Raw genomic sequence first — 19,270 nt, forward strand, 5'->3', positions numbered from 1 at the left:
ACTCGTGTCAATATGTCCCACATTAATCATTTACTGGACCTTGGTACAAGTGCAAATGGTACCTCAGATGAATAGCAACATTAGCTCAGTTTATCATGTTAGCCAGTCAGCTGGCAGAACCCTGGGAGAACAGGAAAAATAAGTAAGTTCTAATAAATTAAGAGAAAGGTCTTAGGTTTGGGATGCTACCTTGGACTGGTAAGACCATAAATTGGGATGCTCTAGACTTAAGCAGTTCCTCTGAACTCAGTGGGTTATATGTGGGTGCCAAAGAAAGGGAGCATTGAAAAAGAAATAAAGAAATCTGACTACATGTGTTAGCTGCTTTGTACTTCTTAAAAAATAAAATTCAACGGAGTAAATCTTAAAGATCTTACAGGCTTTATTCAGTGATTCATGAATCAGGCAGCACCCAATCTAGCAGATAAAAAGGAGCCCTGAGGAGCTGTACAAAAATGAAAGACTTTTACAGGCAGAGGGAGCAGGAGGAAGGAAGTTATTCTAGGCCAAAAAAATTAGACTGGTTATTGAAAGATTACTTTCCCTTTAGGGAATAGCAGGGTTTTTTTTCAGGCAGATTACCTAATTAATGGTAATCAGACACTTCCTGATTGGTTAGTTTAATATTCCATTTCTGGGAGAACTGAAACTGGACATCTTGGTTTCTTGAAGGGGGCTTAGCATGAGCATCTCTATTTGGGCCTATTGTCTTGTCCTTAAATAGTCCTTAAGCTAGAGAGTACTTAAACATAATGAAGCCTGCTCAACTAAGAGGAAAACACAAACAGAGTCAGAATGAAGTCTCTTGAGTTCTGTTCCTTGAAGTTCATAGTAAATCTGATCCCATTCCAGGAAATGTGCCAGATACTCACTTTGGACCAGTCTTTGAACTGCTCTTTGTCAGTTAATATTGCATTGGAGACTTGACTAATGGATAGATGATTATACTTTCCCCTTTAACAGACAAGGGTATGTTTTGTTTATACCACTCAAAACATTCTAATATTTAAACAACCTATTTATGCTATGGATGGAAGGTACAAGGTTAAACAATAATAAGGACCAATATTCAAGGAGTTCTAATTCCATGGGGACTAGACTCTGATATGGAAATGAAATAATATATGCCTAATATTCTATTTGTTAAACATCTATCCTGCTCTTTTCTTTGCCATGTCGTTAAGTTTTAGGATTCTCAAGGCTTCTCTAGTTTCTAACTAATCTAATAACTGAGAATGCATCTCAAAATAAGACTCTCAGAAAGAGGATAAAATGTTCCCTTGAAGCTGCAGAAGAGCACACATTATCCAATATTGTAAAGCTGGTTCTAATGAGATAATAAAGAATTTAGGACATTCACAAAATCATCACTCCTATCTCTATGCAACCTGTAAAAAACTTCTTATTCTAACCTTCTTCTGTTTAACAGAAGAATATTTTAAGATACCTGAATGTCTGAGTATATTGGGCCTTATAATTGGTAGAAGTCTGTAAATTGGTAGAAGTCTGTAATTCTGATTGGTCAACTTGTGCAATAATTTCTTGCTTGAATAATATTTAAATTGGCCTCTCTCAGAGTTCTTCTGTGGTGCAGCAGGTTCTCTTGGGTCACTGCTGTGAGGTAGGTTGGATACATAGTCCAGGAACTTACACATGCCATGGGCATGGCCAAAAAGATTAGCCTCCCTTTTCTAAAAAGTATAAATGCTTGCAGGATATTTTCACTAAGCATGAAGAGTTTCATAATGTCCTTCTTTTCCCTTCATATTTAAAACAGTAATAAACCCATGACTGTTCAAGAGTTCCTTATTCAAGAGTTTGAGAGTCCTTGTCTCATTTAAATTCACACTTCTAAATGCTATGATAGAGGTTAAACTAGGAATCATAGCTGTCAAGAGGAAATAACAGTTCTGCTTGAGAATGAGGACCTGAGAAAAATTTCACATAGGAGATGACATTTAAGATGCTGTGATGGAGCAGTAAAATTTCCGCAAGCAAAAAAGACAGGAACGAGTTGGGGAGAGAGCATTTCTGATAGAAGAAGCTGGAATGCCTAAAAACATAAAGCACCATATGTTTAAAGAATATTGCCCATTTCAGTGTGGAAAGGGATGGGATGAATGAAGCTAGAAGAGTGACTGGGTCAGATCAAATGCTGTATTAAACATCTTGGAACTTTTTAAAATATAAGTTGTCCTTCGCCACCTCAGGGATGGGGAGGTTTGCCAGAAGTGGGAAAGCTGGGAGACTGGAGCTCCCTCTTGTCCTCACCACATCCAGGACCTGTCTGTGCCACAATTCCCCCAAGAAAATGACTGAACCGAAATGAGCATTGTTCTCTGGGTGCAATGACTTGAATCCTTCCAATTACTGGAGCTGTTCTTCATGTTTTCTGTCCACTGGTATCCAAAGGGTGACAGGTATCTGAAATCAGAGGATTAGAAGGCCCCTTTACAGAAACTTGGAAGTTAAGAAGAATGGCAACAGATGGAAAATGGATGAGATTAAGATGGTGGAGCTCACCTCTTCCCACAAATACCCTAAGAATACATCTAAAAATGGAACTGTTCTAATAGGATACCTACTAAACACTGGCTCAAGAACTCAAACACCTGAAAGGACAAGAGGGATCTCCACGTAACTGATGAAGGGAAGGAAAAAAAAAAGAGAGAGAGAGAGAAGTGGAAGCAGATTGGGACCTGTTCCCCCCAGAAGGAAGCTGAAGGGGAAGAGAAGTTCTCACACCCCGGGAAATCCCCTCACCAGCAGGGAGGTTGGCTGGAACAGAAAAGGAGCTTTGGTGGCCCAGAGGAGAACAGAGAAGCTGGTATGTGGCTGGCAGGACAGAATGAGAACTACACAGATGTTCTGTGCCATCACCCTATTTGCCCCAGCCTGAGACATGTGACCGCTGATAAGGGTGGAGGCTGGGTGCTAGAACATAAGGTTTAGAGAACAGACAGGGCAGAGAACTGCAGTTGGCTGGAGGGCAAAGCACTGCAACTGGGAATGTTTTTGGGTAAGAGGCTCAAGTGGCTGAGGCTAAGTGTCATAGTTAAGTGGTGCGTGACGGGCAGGGCCACCACTGTAGCCTCTTTCTCCATGCAGACCCCTGCCTCTGCAGGCCCTGAGAGAGGCTCCTGCCTGGGCTGGTCTGCTTGCCCAGAACACTGTCCCACCCAGCTTCTGCTGGAGTGAGCCCTCATATCTGATTACTACCTGGCCTGCCTTCCATCTGGGCAGGTTCATGCACCTAGATGCCACCCCACCCTCCTCTCTCAGAGTGCGCTGTGTGCCTGAATCACTGCCCCACCCAACTCCTTCCTGGATAAGCTCCTGTGCTCCTACTGACTCAGGGGCAGTCTCCAGTGGGTTGCCCACATGCAGAGGTGGGGCTGAAACCACAGGGGCCCTATGGCTAAGGAAAAGGCTGAAATCTCTCCTCCTGACTGTGAGAACCACAGATTTTCACCTCTGCTGCCGGCTTTGTAAATTTAGCACCTGTGGAACATCTGAATGGACAACAAATGTTCCTGCAGCTAAGATAGGTCTGGCTTTAGCAGCTTTGGGCTTTGTGGGAATGTACATACAGGAATTGGACCAGGCCAGAGTCTGAGCTGCCTCCACAGTTCCCACAGTGGGCCCAGGTGCATGACTACTGCAGTCCTTGGACCTGACCTCAGTGGATATGTACTGGTGGACTGGTGAAAACACCTGAGAGACACCAGGGCCAATTGCCAGCATACGCCCAGTTAAGATGGGGCCAAGAGCAGTGCCAACAATAGTCTCTTTGTGAACCCACACAACAGGTGAAAGATGACATACAAGAGAACACTCACAGGTAAAAAGCTCCAATGAAGGAATACTCAGGGGCTCCTCTCCTAGTAGGAGCATTCAAATCCCACCTACCTCAGGCCACAGATCAGAAATACATTTGAGAAACAGATCTGGGGGCTCCTACTCCAACGACTAGAGAGTAGACACTACCCCTTAAAGGGCAGAACAAAAACACAGCTCCAATAAACACCCAGTATAGGCTCTGGTCACCAAAACATCATTCATACCTTCTATCAAGGGGATAACAGCCAGCATACATTGAGGAAAGAGGTGGCAACAATCCATATTAAAAATAGCCCTCGTGGAATTTCCTAGAACAGTGGGTTAAGGATCCAGCATTGTCACTGCTGTGGCTTGGGTTCAATTCCTGGCCCAGAAACTTCTGCATGCCATGGGCACAGCCAAAAAAAAAAAAAAAAAAAAAAAAATCCACTAAAAATCAAACAACCCCCCATCCCCAGCCCTCATACCAAAAAATATAAAAACGAGATAGGCTGTCTAAAGTCATCCTGAGCTCACAGCCACCTCTAAACACACCCCTTAATATGGCCCTGACAACCAGAAGAACAAGACTCAGCTCCACCCACCAGTGGACAAATGCCAGTCCCTCCCACCAGAAAGCCTGCACAAGCCCCTGGACCAAACTTACCCAGCAGAGGGGCAGACACCAGAAACAAGAGGAACTACAATCCTGCAACATGTAGAAAGGAGACCACAAGCCCAGAAAGTTAGACTAAATGAGAAAACAGAAAAATATGTTTCAGATGAATGAACACACAAAAACAACTAAATGAAGAAGAGATAGGCAATATAACTGAAAAAGAATTCAGAGTAATGATAGTAAGGATGATCCAAGATCTCAGAAAAAGACACATATTGAGAAGTTACAAGAAATTCTTAACAAAGAGCTAGAAGATTTAAAGAATAAAGATAAATAATACAATGACTGATATGAAAAATACTCTAAACAGAATTGATATTAGAATAACTGAGGCAGAAGAACAAATAAGTAAGCTGGAAGATAGAGTGGTGGAAATCACTGCCACAGAAAGGAATAAAGAAAAAAGAATGCGGAGTTCCTGTTGTGTCTCACTGGTAACAAACCTGACTAGTATCCATGAGGGTGCGGGTTTAATCCTTGGCCCCCCTCAGTGGGTTAAGTATTCAGTGTTGCCGTGAGCTGTGGTGTAGGTCACAGATGTGGCTCAGATTCTGCATTGGTGTGGCTGTGGCTACAGCTATGGCTGTGGCCAGGCCATTAGCTGCAGCTCCGATTTGATCCATAGCCTCCCATGCAGCCTTAAAAAGAAAAAAGAAAAGAAATGAGGACTAAGAGACCTTTGGGACAACATTAAATATACAAACATTTGTATCATACGGGGTCCCAGAAGAAGAGAGAAAGGGCCTGAGAAATAGAAAATATGAATAGAAAAATCACAGTACTGAAATTGAAACTGTGATTAAATTTTTGAAATTAAATTTTTGTTTCGAAAATAAAACTTCCAAAAAACAAAAGTCCAGGGCAAAATGGCTTCACAGGCAAATTCTACCAAAAATTTAGAGAAGAGTTAACACCTATCCTTCTGAAACTCTTCCAAAAAATTGCAGAGGAAGGAACACTCTGAAGCTCTTTCTATGAGGCCACTATCACCCTGATGACAAAAGCAAGGATACCACAAAAAAGAAGAAAATTATAGGCCAATATCACTGATGAACACAGATGCAAAAATTCTCAACAAAATATCAGCAAACCAAATTGAACAATATATTAAAAGGATCATACACCATCAACTGGAATTTATCCCAGGATACTAGGATTCTTCAATATTTGCAAATCAATCAATGTGTTACACCACATCAACAACCTGAAGAATAAAACCATATGATCATCTCAATAGATGCAGAAAAAGCTTTTGGTAAAATCTAAAACCCATTTCTTTCTTTCTTTCTTTTTTTTTTTTTTGCTATTTCTTGGGCCGCACCCGCGGCATATGGAGGTTCCCAGGCTAGGGGTTGAATCGGAGCTGTAGCCACCGGCCTAGGCCAGAGCCACAGCAACGCTGGATCCAAGCCACGTCTGCAACCTACACCACAGCTCATGGCAACGCCGGATCGTTAACCCACTGAGCAAGGGGAGGGACTGAACCCGCAACCTCTTGGTTCCTAGTCGGAGTCGTTAACCACTGCACCATGACAGGAACTCCTTTTTTTTTTTTTTTTTTTTTTTTTGCTGAAAACCCATTTCTGATTTAAAAAACTCTCCAGAGAGTAGGCATAGTGGGCATACCTCAACACAATAAAGACCATCTATGACAAACCCACAATAAATACCATTCTCAATGGTGAAAAGCTAAAAGCATTTCTGCTAAGATCAGTAACAAAACAAGGATGTCTCACCACTATCATCCAACATAGTTCTGGAAGTCCTAGCCATGGCAATCAGAGAAGAAAAATAAATAAAAGGAGTCCAAATTGGAAAAGAAGACATGAAACTGTCACCGCTTGCAGATGACATAATTCTATACATAGAAAATCCTAAAGATGCTACTAGAAAACTATTAGAGCTCAACAATGAATTCAATAAAGTTGCAGGATACAATTAATACACAGAAATCTTCTGCAACCCTATACACTAATAATAAAGATCAGAAAAAGAAATTAAGGAAACAATCCCATATACCATTGTATCAAAAAGAATACGATACCTAGGAATAAACCTACCTAAAGAGGCAAAAGATGTATACTCTGAAAACTATAAGACGCTGATAAAAGAAATCAAAGATGACACAAACTGATGGAAAGATATAGCATGCTCTTAGATTAGAAGAAGTGATATTGTCAAAATGACTACACTACCTAAAACAATCTACAGTCTCAATGCAATCTTTATCAAATAACCAATGGCATTTTTCACAGAACTAGAATGAAACATTTTTTTAAAAAAACTTGAATAGGAACACAAAAGACCCCTAATAGACAAAGAAATCTTGAAAAAAAGAAAAACGGAGCTGGAAGAATCAGGCTCCCTGACATCAGACAATACTATAAAGCTATAATCATCAAAACAGTATGATACTGGCACAAAAACAGAAATATAGATCAGTGGAACAGGATAGAAAGCCCAGAGAGGAGTTCCCATTGTAGCGCAGTGGTTAACGAATCTGACTAGGAACCATGAGGTTGCGGGTTCAATCCCTGGCCTTGCTCAGTGGGTTAACGATCCAGCGTTGCCATGAGCTGTGGTGTAGGTTGCAGACGCGGCTCGGATCCTGAATTGCTGTGGCTCTGGCATAGGCTGGCAGCTACAGCTCTGATTAGACCCCTAGCCTGGGAACCTCCATATGCCGTGGGAGCAGCCCAAGAAATGGCAAAAAGACAAAAAAAAAAAAAAAAAAAAAGACAAAAAAAAAAAAAAAGAAAGCCCAGAGAAACCCATGCACCTATGGCCAACTAATCATTAAAAAAGGACACAAGAATATACAGTGGAGAAAAGACAGTCTCTTCAATAAGCAGTGCTGGGAAAACTGGACAGCTACATGTAAAGGAATGAAATTAGAACATTCTCCAACACCATACACAAAAATAAACTCAAAACGAATTAAAGACATAAATGTAAGGCCAGATATTATAAAACCCTAGAGGAAAACATAGGCAGACATTCTTTTTGACATAAATTTCAGGAATATCTTTTTTGATCTACCACCTAGAGCAATGAAAATAAAAATAAAAATAAACAATAAACAAATGAGTTTCACAGAACTAGAACAAACAATCCAAAAATTTATATGGAACCTCAAAAGACCCAGAATTGCCAAAGCAATTCTGAGGAACAAGATCCAGGCAGGAGGCATAACACTCCCAGACTTCAGGCAATATTACAAAGCCACAGTCATCAAGACAGTGTGGTTGGTACAGGTTCCAAAACAGATATACAGACCAATAGAACAGAATAGAGAACCCAGGAAGAAACCCAGACACCTAGGCCAATTAATCTTTGACAAAGGAGGCAAGAACATGAAACGGGAAAAAGACAGTCTTTTCGGCAAGTACTACTGGGAAAACCTGGACAGCTGCATGCAAATCAATGAAACTAGAACAAGCCCTCACACCATGCACAAAAATAAACTCAAAATGGCTGAAAGACTTAAATATAAGACAAGACACCATCAAACTCCTAGAAGAAAACATAGGCAAAAAACATTCTCAGACATCAACCTTACAAATGTTTTCTCAGGTCAGTCTCCCAAAGCAACAGAAATAAAAGCAAAAATAAACCAATTGGACCTAATCAAACTGACAAGCTTTTGCACAGCAAAGGAAACCATAAAAAAAACAAAAAGACAACTTACAGAATGGGAGAAAATAGTGTCAAATGATGCAACTGACATGGGCTTAATCTCTAGAATATACAAATAATTTATACAACTCAATAGCAAAAAAAAAAAAAAAAAAGCCAACAACCCAATTGAAAAATGGGCAAAAGACCTGAATAGACATTTCTCTAAGGAAGATATACAGATGGCCAACAAGCACATGAAAAAATGCTCAACAGCACTGATTATTAGAGAAATGCAAATCAAAATGACTATGAGGTACCACCTCATACCAGTCAGGATGGCCATCATTAATAAGTCCACAAATAGCAAATGCTGGAGAGGGTGTGGAGGAAAGGGAACCCTCCTGCACTGTTGTTGGGAATGTAAGCTGGTACAACCACTATGGAAAACAGGATGGAGGTACCTCAGAAAACTATACATAGAACTACCATATGACCCAGCAATCCCACTCTTGGGCATATATCCAGACAAAACTCTCCTTGAAAAAGACACATGCACCTGCATGTTCATTGCAGCACTATTCACAATAGCCAAGACATGGAAACAACCCAAATGTCCATTGACAGATGATTGGATTAGGAAGAGGTGGTATATATACACAATGGAATACTACTTGGCCATCAAAAGAACAAAATAATGCTATTTGCAGCAACATGGATGGAACTAGAGACTCTCATACTGAGTGAAGTCAGAAAGAGAAAGACAAATACCATTTGCTATCTAATATATGGCACAAATGAAGCTTTCCAAAGAAAAGAAAATCATAGATTTGAAGAACAGACTTGTGGTTGCCAAGAGAGAGGGGGAGGGATGGGGTGCTTGGGGTTAACAGATGCAGACTACTGCCTTTGGAATGGATTAGCAGTGAGATCCTGCTGTGCAGCACTGGGAACTATATCTGGTCACTTACAATGGAGCATAATAATGTGAGAAAAAAAATGTAAACATGTATGCATAAATGGGTCACCATGCTGTATAGTAGAAAATTGACAGAACACTGTAAACCAGATATAATGGAAGAAAATAAAAATCATTATTTAAAAAAAAGGGACCTAATTACACTTAAAAGCTTTAGTACAGCAAAGGAAACCATAAAAAAAATACAACCTACAGAATGAGAGAAAACTTTGCAAACGAAGCAATTAACAAGGGATTAATCTCCAAAATATATAAACATCCCATGTAGCTTTATATCAAAACAAACAACCCAATCAAAAAATGGTCAGAAGATTTAAATAGATATTTCTCCTAAGACAGGCAGATGGCCAAAAAACACATGAAAAGATGCTCAGCATCACAAATTATTAGAGAAATGCAAATCAAAACTACGAGCTACCACTTCACACAAATCAAAAGGCCATCATCAAAAAGTCTATAAACAGGGAGTTCCCACTGTGGGACAACAGGATTGGCAGCATCTTGGGAACACTGGAATGAGATTCCAATCCTGGTCTGGCTCAGTGGGTTAAGAATCTGGTGTTGCCACAGCTGCGGCTTAGGTCACCACTGAGGCTTGGGTCATGACCATGGATCAGATCTACAAACAATAAATGCTGGAGAGGGTGTGGCAAAAAGGGAACCTTCTTATACTGCTGGTAGGAATGTATATTGATGCAACCACCATGGAGGACAGTATGAAGGTTCCTTAAAAAACTAAATATAGAATTACCAAATGATCCAGAAATCCAGCAATTGATCTAGACAATGAGCATATGTCTAGAGAAACCCATAATTCAAAAAGTTACATGTAGGAGTTCCCTTCATGGCTCAGCAGAAACGAATCTGACTAATATCAATGAGGATGCAGGTTCAATCCCTGGCCTTTCTCAGCGTGTTAAGGATCCAGTGTTGCCATGAATTGTGGTGTAGGTCACGGATGTGACTGAGATCCCAAGTTGCTGTGGCTGTGGTGTAGGCCAGTGGCTATAGTTCTGATTTTATCCCTGGCCTAGGAACTTCCGTATGCTGAGGGTGCAGCTCTAAAAAGACCAAAAAAAAAATTTTTTTTTACATGCACCTCAGTGTTCTTTACAGCACTATTCACAATAGCCAAGACATGGAAGGAACCTGAATGTCCATTGACAGAGTAATAGATAAAGATGTGGTACATATGTACAATGTAATATTATTCAGCCATAAACAGAACTAAATAATGCCATTTGCAGCAAAATGGATGGACCTAGATGTCATCATACTAAGTGAAGTCAGACAGAGAAAGACAAATATCATGTACCACTTATATGGGGAATTTAATAAAATGATACAGAAGAACTTACTTATAAAACAGAAAAAATCTCACAGATTTCAAAATCAAATTAATGGTTACTGAAGGGGAATCCGTGACAGGGAGGGATAAATTGAGGTGATGGGATTGTGTAGAATATATAACTGGCAAAAACCTGCTATATAGCACAGGGAAATCTACTCAACATTTTGTAATAATCTATATGAGAAAAAAGATTGGATATGTTTATATATATAACTGATTCACTTTGCTGTACTAATGCAACACTGTAAGTCAACTATATTCCAATAAAATTATAAATTATATACAAGTTGTGATATGCCATCAGATGTTTGTGAATAGAAGAATAACATACTTAGCTATTTACTTAGAAATGTAAATAGCAGCAGGATGGAGGATATATTGAAGAGGGGAACACCTGGTTACAAAGATATCATTTAAGAATAGTCTGTTAAAGATGACAAGAACAGAAGCAATGGAAAGATAAGGAAAACAGGAATTCCAAAGACATTTTAAAAGTGCAATCCTCTAGAAACAGAAAATAAAGATGAGAAAAAGGTTGGATACATCTAAAGTATTGGTTACTGAAAAAGGTTACAATATCTCTCTTTTGAAATTTATTCTTGTGACATTTGCATTGTACCCCTATGGAATGTTTCAGAGGTGAAAGGGAATTAATTGAATAACTACTTGAAGTTTTCCCTATTCTATTACCTGTGATAAAAAACCTAGGGTCATAAATATAGCCTACATTAAAGGAAGTCATCAACAACAATTAAAATATCCTATACTCCATTTCTTTTATATGAGACCATCCCAATGTTTCTACTCTAGAGGATTCTAATACTCTTCCCCTGGAATGCCCACTTCCTCCACAGTGACCTCCAATTTTGCTCATATCCCAGAAAGTATATATGTGAATAATGCAGCCACTTCTTAACATATGCAAAATTAGTTTGGGCTTTGAATATTATAAGATGCTTCTATAATTCTTTCATTTCTTCTTTTTTGAATCAATATTCCAGTTCTGAGTTACTCCTCTTTAATTCTATTTTTATTATTTTTCTTTGTCTTTAAGTTTCACTCATTTTTATGATAAACACTTCAGTAATATTTTTCATGAAGGATGAATTATGAAAATAAATGATAGAAAGTAAGCCATTGACATGTTACATCATTGGGATAAATGATGCTAGGTAATTTTAGAATTCCAGTTTGATAAAAGAGGCTCATTCAAGCGATAAGCCTTAGTGTTTAGGTGTTCCAAATTGTTATATATTCAGATTTAATTTCATAAAAGCTATGATCATGGAATACTCATCAACAAAATAAATTGATAAATTACCTTCATCTCCAGTCAACCACATTATATCATTTTCCAAAACATGAATTTTAATGTAATTCAGGGAAGCTTTCTTCTCTGAGTTATCTGTAATACTTGTTACCAGAGCCAGACCTTGTCAGCATTTTCATTTTCATTATAAATTCCCAACTATCAATAAAAATAAAAAAGCCAATACCAATTTACAAAATAATGCGAAGAGGAAAACATATATATTTCCACATATTTTGGGGTCATTCAAGAGAGAAAATAATTTTCTCTGCAAAAGCAAGACTGGATGGGGTTTTTTGAATGAATATTGCTGAGATAAGCAAACCATTTGCTGAAGTTGAGAGGACATATTATTGAATTATTATTTAGCACAAAAGGTTTATCTTCAAAGTCTTGAAATAAGAATATTATTCTTTGCTTATTTTTTACGGTAATCTTTGCTGAATGTATTTTACCAAATTTTATTCATGCAAATACTATCTTACCAAAAATGTGTGCAACACCTTTGATGAAGCAGGTACTGTGTTAGATAGAGGAAAATACAGAAGTGGACAAGGTAGAAGATCCCCCCATTTGTGAAGTTTATGGTCTAGGGGAGGAGACAAACATTTGATATATAATTTGTAATTCACTCATTTATTTATTGACAGATATTTACTGAAGTTCTATTATGTATCTTGCATTTTTTTAGGCACCAGGACCAAAGGAATGTGCAAAACTGTTAAAAATTCCTGCCTTCTAAATGCTAGAGAGGGTGTGAAGAAAAATGAACCCTCTTACACTGTTGGTGGGAATGTAAATTGGTACAACCACTATGGTAAACAGTATGGAGATTCCTCAAAAAGCTAAAAATAGAATTACCATTTGATCCAGCAGTCCCATTCTTGGGCATCCATCCAGAGAAAACCATGACGTGAAAAGCTATATGTACCCCAATGTTCCTTACAGCACTATATACAATAGCCGAGAAATGTAGAAACAACCGAAATGTCCATCGACAGAGGAGTGGAAAATGATGTGGTATATATACACAATGGAATATTACATAGCCATAAAAAGAACAAAATAATGGCATTTGCAGCAACATGGATGGACCCAGAAATTATTATGCTAAGTGAAGTTAGTCAGACCATGAGAACAAACCTCATATACTATCCCTTACAGGCAGAATCTAAAAAAAGGATACAATGGGAGTTCCTATTGTGGCACAGCGGAAACGAATCCAACTGGGAACCATGAGGTTGCAGGTTCAATCCCTGGTCTCGCTCAGCGTTGCCATGAGCTGTGGTGTAGCTCGGATCTGGCATTGCTGTGGCTATGGCATAGGCCAGCAGCTATAGCTCCAATTGGACCCCTAGGCTGGGAACCTCCATATGCTGCAAGTGCAGCCCTAAAAAGCAAAATAAATAAATAAACAAACAGACAAATAAAAATAAAATAGGATATAATGAACTTATCTGCATAACATAAACTGACTCACAGACTTTGAAAAACTTGTGGTTAGACAGGTTGGGGGTGGGGATAGGGATGGGCTGGGGGTTTGAAACGGAAATCTTGTAAAATTGGGTTGTGATGATGGTTGCACAACTATAAATATAATAAAATTCATTGATTTAAAATCCTGCCTTCATGGAACTTAACTTCTACTTGTGGTAAGTGCGACAGAGGTAAATGAAGACTGCTCAGGAACACATTCAACCTAAGCCCAGTAGTTGGTCTAACCATTTGCTCAAATATCCCCTGGAAAGGACTAGGAAAAGTGACTCTTGCTATGTTTCCTTCTGGGTGAATTCAGGCTATAACAGACTAGAGAGTCTGAGAGTAATGGAGTAGGGCTTTGTTTATGCCTGAAGACTTTGTACCTTGCAATTATATTTTTTGCAATGTGCAACTACCACGTTAATGAGGTGCACTTGGTGTTAAGGATGTCTCTTACACAAACCTAGACTGGCTACATCCAGGAATACGCCAGAATTGTATGTATGTATTTACACAATATGGCTAGACTTGGAGAGACTTCTCTGCTTCCAGAGCATCTGATAGGATTCCACGAAACAAGCATTATCATCTCCTACTGTACATCCTCCGGGGAGGCACTTGAAACTAGGAAGCTACATATCTTGGTTTGCTTTGGAAAATGTTGCCCATGTATTTTAATTGTGTTGACTTCTGTGTCCTTCAGATAAACAAACTCTTTCATGTGTCTAAGCAGTATCTGTGCCTGATCTTTCCATTCATCAAAGCCCACTATTGAAGTCACTCAACTTAGCAGATGTGCAGCTTAAGGTATACTCAACAAACAGGATACATTGCCTAGATTTTTCACACTATTTTAAAGGTGATAGTAGAAATTATGAGAAAACTTTCAAAAACTTTCTAATTTAGGCACTGCATCTTATGGCTATTCATTATAGGGGCTATGGAACAGGGACATCTCCAGTCCAGGTCATCCTTTTCACTTTACAGCCTCATCAGAGGGCAAGAACAGACCCATATCTTTATGGGATATGCAGCTGCCTTGGTGGATAATTTGAAGAAAGCTGGAGAAGACTGCTTTGACCAAAAATTCTCCCACCATTACTTCCCACTCATGATTTAAATTTAATATATGGTAGGTGTCTTAATTTGGGTTTCCCCTCAAGCAGAGCATTCACCAAATACTTGGGAACAGACATTTGAGGGTGTTCTTAGGAATCAGAAGTGATGGAGTGGAACAAGTGAGACAGGGACGGAAGAAAAGCTCCCCAAAGGATAATGTAGCAATCTGGTTACCACTGTGGGCAAAAGAAGCTTAATCCCACTGGGGGCCCTCTGATACCTGTATAGAATTGCCCGGAACAACTCATCAAAGGACAGGGTGGTGGGACACTAACTCTTATCCCCTACTGATTGCTAGTTGCCTCCATGGATGTTAATTTCCTCAAACTCCAGAACTGAGCCTGCAGGCTATGAGCAGCTTTCCCAGATTTCAAAGAAAGCCTAGACGAGAAAAGCAAGAGTAGCCAAGCTTTGCATTTGAAGTGGGACACTGGCCAAGTGCACGGAATTGTCTACCATGCTCGACTAAAATCTGATGGGCTAAGAAATGTGGCACAAGGCACCAAAAGCATCTGCTACAGTTAGATTAAAACCCTTTTCTTATTTTCTGAGACCTTCCTTAGTGGGAAATAGCACACTAAAGTCCTATATAGGACTGATGAGACATTTGATGGTATGCTTCAAAATGGAGAGACACAAACTTTTTTTTAGCATAATCACATATAGAAAATACACTAAGACAACCAGTTTGGCAGTATGAATGGTCTGATCATCTTGTAGATGTTCTTCCTATAAGACTTTGGAAAAACTTAAGAAAACTGGGACAATTTACTGGTGAGGGACAGTTATTAGAAAATGTTTATTGAGCACTTACTATATGCTGGGCACTATTTTAAGCCCTCTACATGTTCTTCTGTAAGTGTGGGACGTCTGTGTGTCAATGTGAATACTAGGTATGAATAATCTAGCCTCATGTGTTCTTATAGTTCTTTTTAGTTAATGTTAAAAAAAATAGAACCAGAAATTACATATCAAAATAGAAAAAAGTGACTTGTAAACAAAAGAGATGACATGAATCTTATAAAGGATATGATTAGAACTGAAACAACCTAAAACCACACGGCTTAATGCTATTAGGAACTGCTTTCATTAACATGACTTTTTTCTAGGAAATTCTTGTCCTGGAAAGTAAAGTTACAAATAATTTTTTTGTTTTAGGAACTTCCTGAAAATTTGCAGATCTGAACAGTAGACTACTCAAATAGCCCTCAACAGTGTAAACAGCTTCCTTTTCAGAACAATAAACTCAAAAGTTCCAACGACTTTACCCTTTAAGTCTGACTTCATAATCCTTGCCTCATCATGTTAACAATCCTAAAGTTTACCCATCCTGAAGTTTGCCCTATCCCAATCAGACCCCATTACCTCACACTGAAAAGACATACTCTAAAACCAGGGAAGGGGATCAAACTATGCAACCTCTAAATATGTCACTTTGGCATACTGATTATTTTGAGATGAGGGCATTTGAGAAATATCAGCTGTAATTCTCTAACCTCTTTCTTTCTACCTAAAAGCGGGTTGCAAAATTACCCCAAAGAAAGATGCCTTCCCTGTATCAGGAAGAGCAGAACATTCCCATCACCAGAGGTGGAAAGCTGATCTCAAATGAGCCTGCACAAACTTACTAAAATAACCCTTATTATTATTATTAGTTCCCTCATGTATTTCCTAGTCACTTTTCCACAATTTACTGCCCCTAACCCAAACTCCTTCCCACCCCCCATTTGTCTTATCACATTCCCCACAATTTATTGTTCGCTGAAATAGTATATACACTTTCAGATCTATCTGCTTCTTTGGGTCTTCGTTTCTCTTTTACAAAGATTCTCATGACAAACAAGAACATTATGTATTTTTGGCTATTCTAGGTTCTTTGAATTTGAGCTAACATCAAGGCATTGTCACGGCTGATTCTTTCCTGGACGATCTGGGAGGAGAATCTATTTCCTTGACTTTTTCAGCTTACGGTGGCCTCCTGTATTTCTTTGCTTGTAGCCCCTAACTCCATCTTCAAAGCATCATGCTAATTTTCTTCTTTCAGCATATCACACTGCTTTCTTCTCTGACTTGATCTCCTCCTTTGACTGTCTTATAAGGAGTGTTGTGATTACATCTGCCCATCCAAACAATCCAAAATAGTCCGTATTTCAAGTTCTTAATCACAGCTGCAAAATCCCATTTGCCATGTTAAGTAAAATTCACAGGTTTTGGAGGAGTAGGACATGGACATCTCAAGGAACTTTATTCAGCCTACCTCATTACCCTTCATGTATATAATATGTATAAATTTAAATTTAAGAAAGTGTGTTTTTATTAGAATAGTGTTCTTTTTGTAAGCTGGCTATACCTAATTTATCTTTTCATGATGATGTATTGACATGATCTGTTGCTGTAATTGGAAGCTTATGAATGCCTTAATCAGTATTTCATTATAAGATCATCATTATAAGATCAAAATGTCTTATTACCTGGGAGGTAAGAGAATGCATGTGTGCAGCTAGCTTTCATTTTGGGGGATATTTGTTTAATTTCTCATCTTGAAGCACATCTTGAAACATACAATTGGATTCTCATTTAATGGTTACTGTGTGTGACCAGTGATGACAAAATCAGCTATGAAACTCCCCTTCCCTAGGGAAATCCCACCTGCTGATTGGCCATTCTTTGTTTGATATAGTCCTTTTTTTTTTTTTTTCAGAACTGTTGGAGAAAATTTACAAACGATTCATTCTGTTTCTACTGATAAAAACAGGAAATACCTCTTCTTTGTGGATGAATATACTCAGCAGAAGTACATATCTAGTATCATTATAACATTAATACTATATTATATAATAAACATTTTCCTATTTAACTAGAATTAACAGAAGCTAAACATAATCTACTCTATTCACCTTTCTATTTATTTAATTTATTTTATTATTTTTTTTTCTTTTTAGGGCCATACCTGCAGCTTCTGGAGGTTCCCAGGATAGGGGTCTAATTGGAGCTGTAGCTGCCGGCCTACACTACAGCCATGTGGGATCTGAGCCACATCTGTGATCTACACCACAGCTCAAGGAAACACTGGATCCTTAATCCACCAAGTGAGGCCAGGGATTGAACCTGCATCCTCATGGGTACTAGTCAGATTCATTTCCACTGAGCCACTAGAGGAACTCCTCTATTCACCTTTTTTTTTTTTTTTTTGTCTTTTGTCTTTTTGTTGTTGTTGTTGTTGCTATTTCTTGGGCCGCTCCCGCGGCATATGGAGGTTCCCAGGCTAGGGGTTGAATCGGAGCTGTAGCCACCGGCCTACGCCAGAGCCACAGCAACGCGGGATCCGAGCTGCGTCTGCAACCTACACCACAGCTCACGGCAACGCCGGATCGTTAACCCACTGAGCAAGGGCAGGGACCGAACCCGCAACCTCATGGTTCCTAGTTGGATTCGTTAACCACTGCACCACGACGGGAACTCCTATTCACCTTTTTATAACTATCACTTTTATACCTTGTATAAAATTTCCTTTGGGGCATCATGAAACTTAATGTTTTAAAAATTCAATGCGAGAGTTCCCATCATGGCGTTGCTGTGGCTGTGGCATAGGCCAGCAGCCAAGCTCCATTCAACCCCTAGCCTGGGCGCCTCCATGTGCTGGGTACAGCCCTAAAAAAAACAAACAAAAAAAAACCAACAAACAAACAAAAAAACTCAGTGAGTTCTAATTTAATAAGATTATTATACTTTTTTATGATTAAGCTGATTCAACTTGGTTACAAGGAACCCCTTACACTGGCCTTTCTTTCTTTTTTAGAGTTGCCTCTAACGATCCTGAGAACATTCTGACTTTTTTGGGAAAAAAGCCAGAAATTTCTAGATGCTTCCTTTTTTTGTTGTTTGTTTTTTCGTTTTGCTCTTTTTGTCTTTTTATGTCGGTTCCCAGGCTAAGGGTCAAATCAGAGCTGTAGCTGCTGGCCTACACCACAATCATAACAACGCAGGATCCAAGTCGCGTCTGCAACCTACACCACAGCTCATGGCAACACCAGATCTTTAACCCACTGAGCAAGGCCATGGATTGAACCTGCATCCTCATGGTTACTAGTCAGGTTTGTTAACCACTTAGCCACGACAGGAACTCCACTTCCTTATTTTTTTCCTGCTATAGGACATGACTTTAACTATCTTCAAAATTCTTGGTTTCCTCTAGTAGAAAATAACCTGAGATCGAAATATGGGCTTTATTTACATGTATGTGTGTGTGTGTGTGTGTGTGTGTGTGTGTTGGTGTTGGTGATAGGCAAAAGTGCTGCTTCTATGGCTGCTCTAGACTACCACAGTAAAGATTTTTTTTACTGTTCATATTGGCAGTTCCAATTTAGCAGATTCTGTCATTGTACTTTAGTTACCATTTTATAGTTTCATTAATCACTAAGACTTTCCTCATATTGACACTTCTAAACAAAACAAATGCAATAAAAGTCAGCAGTGGAATATCATTTTTCATCTCACGCTGGCAAAGATTAAAAAGATTGATTATGCTCAGTGTTGGCCCAAGGAAAGGGAAACTAGACATTCCCATAAACTGTCAGTAGTAGTGTAAATTGGTATAACATTTTTAAGGAATAACTTGGTAACATCTGTTGACAGTGAAAACGCATCAACTTAGAATTCCACTTTTAGAAATCTATTTTTTGTATAAATCAGACACAAGTATGTATGATTATTGCAACATTGCTTGAGGTAGTGTATAACAGGAAACCATTTAAACGCTATCATGAAGGGACTCATTAAGTAAATTATAATGGTACAATCATACAATGAAATGCTATAGAACCATTAAAAGAATGAGGCCATATGTGCTCCCATGGAAAAATACTTAAAATACATTTTGGGGTGAAAAAGTAAGCTAAAGAAAACTTAGTTTAGTTTGAT

General features: G+C 38.9%; 1 protein-coding gene across 7 annotated transcripts in view; it reads right to left on the reverse strand.

Annotated features, from left to right (window-relative positions):
- The window catches only part of LOC106506084 (uncharacterized), a 214,946-nt gene that overhangs the window by 177,554 nt on the left and 18,122 nt on the right, over nt 1-19,270 (reverse strand). The window contains exons 4-5 of one of the 7 annotated variants that reach the window (XM_084996696.1): nt 4,942-5,136; nt 363-2,424 (exon numbers count right to left, since the gene is read on the reverse strand). The exons of 3 other annotated variants lie outside the window; for them this stretch is intronic. The gene's annotated coding sequence lies outside the window, so the exon portion shown is untranslated. Of the gene's footprint in view, nt 1-362; nt 5,137-19,270 lie in introns of those variants that run through there. 3 more of the 7 variants (XM_084996697.1, XM_084996694.1, XM_084996693.1) reach the window with 3 other exon arrangements.

The sequence above is a fragment of the Sus scrofa genome, chromosome 14, assembly GCF_054392235.1.
Source record: "Sus scrofa isolate SSC_HxYL_T2T_F1_AM1 chromosome 14, Sscrofa_HxYL_maternal_Yorkshire_Landrace_v2.0, whole genome shotgun sequence".
In the NCBI taxonomy this organism is placed as follows: Eukaryota; Metazoa; Chordata; class Mammalia; order Artiodactyla; family Suidae; genus Sus; species Sus scrofa.